This window comes from Jatropha curcas, chromosome 1 (assembly GCF_041381405.1).
Source record: "Jatropha curcas cultivar XTBG-Jc1 chromosome 1, XTBG_Jcur_1.0, whole genome shotgun sequence".
Lineage (NCBI taxonomy): Eukaryota > Viridiplantae > Streptophyta > Magnoliopsida > Malpighiales > Euphorbiaceae > Jatropha > Jatropha curcas.
The window spans coordinates 10,162,418-10,164,774 of record NC_143151.1 but is presented as its reverse complement, the minus strand read 5'-3'; positions in this window follow the sequence as shown (position 1 = coordinate 10,164,774).

The window sequence follows — 2,357 nt, the reverse complement described above, 5'->3', positions numbered from 1 at the left end:
CCGAGAAGCAATGAAAGCAAATTTACTGAAGCCCTTAGAAGCAAGGCCATTACCAAACCCCCTGCCCCGGAATTTCAAAGCCAATGAATACTGTGAGTACCATCAAGGACATGGGCATAAGACCGAATCATGCTGGACTTTGAAAAATCGTCTACAAGACCTGGTTGACAATGGGTCTATCATCCCCAAGAGCAAGCTGAATAACAACCAATCCCTTGCCTAACCATGGGATTAATGCAAAAAAAAATTGCTGAACAAGAATCGTTCGATCCTTTCGAACTTTTCTTAGAAATGAATGAAGTTTGTGTCTGAGAAGGTTGAGATCAAACCTCCAAAAGAACAAAAGAATTGTTCAAGACCAACAACAACATGTCTGATTGATTGAAGCATCAAGAAGAACAAAGTCACTACAGTCAATCCGATCCTAGTCCATCATAGTCCACCTAGAGTCTATCTTTTAGGGCCTAGTTTCTTTTTTCTTTTCATTTTCATTTCCATTCAAGTTTTCATTCAATTCAAATTTGTAAATCTAAGTGTCTTTTGTACACAAATTTTGTCTTATCAATAAAAAGGGATCAGTTTATGTTCCAATCATGTTTATACTCTCTCTCTATCTTTTCCTGTGAAAGCACAAAAAAAAAAATCAAAAAAATAATGAAAAAAAAATGATGATAAAAAAAAAAGATAATAAAAATTGGCAAAGAAAAATGCATTCATCCTTTCATTTGCTTTGCATCAATCAAAGCTGGGGGCATCTTAAGAAGCACCATCAAAAGGGAAGTTTTGAAGGGTAATCATGGAAAGGATCCAGCAAAGGGTACGCAAGACTTCAAACAGTACCGAGACAAAGCCGATTGAAGAGGTTAGGGCCATAATGGTTTCTCCGAAAACCCAAGAATGGAAGATGCTCCGATAGAGAGGTGTCTGAATTTTGAGCTTAAAAGCAACAGAATAAAGAAGTTATGCTTGGAATTGGGTTGGGTCTGCACGAAGTCGCAATGCTATCCATATACTACTCAAGTCATCTCAGAATCAAGTTGCCTCGAAATTCTTTATGGAGAGGCTGCTTCTAAGTAAGCAAAAGGAAAAACGGGACAAAAAGAACCCCTGGTCAAAAGGAAGCAAACAAAGCAAAAAAAAAAAAAAAAAAACGGGTCAAAAGGAACCTCTGCACAAAAGAAAGAAATCAAGGATAAAGTTACAGGAAATCAAGTTGTCAAAAATGAGTCAACTGCAAGTTCTCCGTTAAATTCAAGCCCATCAAGGGTAGATGACAAATCATTTCAGCCATAAGGACAAAGACCAAGCGGCTGCTCACATTTTTGAATAAGCAAGTTAAAAGAAGCAGTCATTTCCACAAATTGGATGACAACAAACGCCTTGACAATCAAGTGCCAAGCATGGCACAAGTACAAGTGTCCTTATAAACAAGGGTCATTTCTCAAAACAAGGAAAAGGAAGAGTCTCCTCAAAATTCCTTATGGAGAGGAGAACCATTAAGGAAATAAGTTTCAAATTCAGAGGAAGATAAAGTTCAAATTAACCTCAAGAATTCAAACATGGCAAAGCCACAAACTCAAAGCATAAAAGCTTCTTCAACACTCAAGCCACTCAAGTTACCACCACAATGTGGGTATTCAAAACTCTTTGTGATGAATACAAGTCATATTTCAGTCAACCAGTGGTAAAACCGCTACAACAACAAAGCCAGATTCGCCTAGGGTCATCACTATCATGCGAGCTCGAGTCAATAAGTTGATTCAACATCATCAAAGTCAGGAATGAATCCCGTAAAGACATCAAGTCGGGAAGGAATCCCGCAAAGACATCAAGCCGGGAAGGTAACCCGCGAAGAAATCAAGTCAGAAATGAATTCTGCATCAACATCAAATCGGGAAGGAATCCCGCAAAGACATCAAGTCGGGAAGGAATCCCGCAAAGACATCCGGTCGGGAAGGAATCCCGCAAAGACATCAAGCCAGAAATGAATTCTGCATCAACATCAAGTCGGGAAGGAATCCCGCAAAGACATCAAGCCGGGAAGGAATCCCGCAAAGAAATCAAGTCAGAAATGAATTCTGCATCCACATCCAGCCGGGAAGGAATCCCGCAAAGACATCAAGCCGGGAAGGAATCCCGCGAAGAAATCAAGTCAGAAATGAATTCTGCATCAACAATCAGATCGGAAATGAATTCCACAATCAGCATCAAGTCGGAATTAAATTTTGCCCTAACAGCAAGTCATTCCGCAAGAGTTCTTGGAGATACGTAGGCAGCCACAAAGGCGCGGTCACAAACATAAGTTTGCATCATAAAAAGCATTTTCTCTTTGCCAATATAAAAAATATATATAAAAA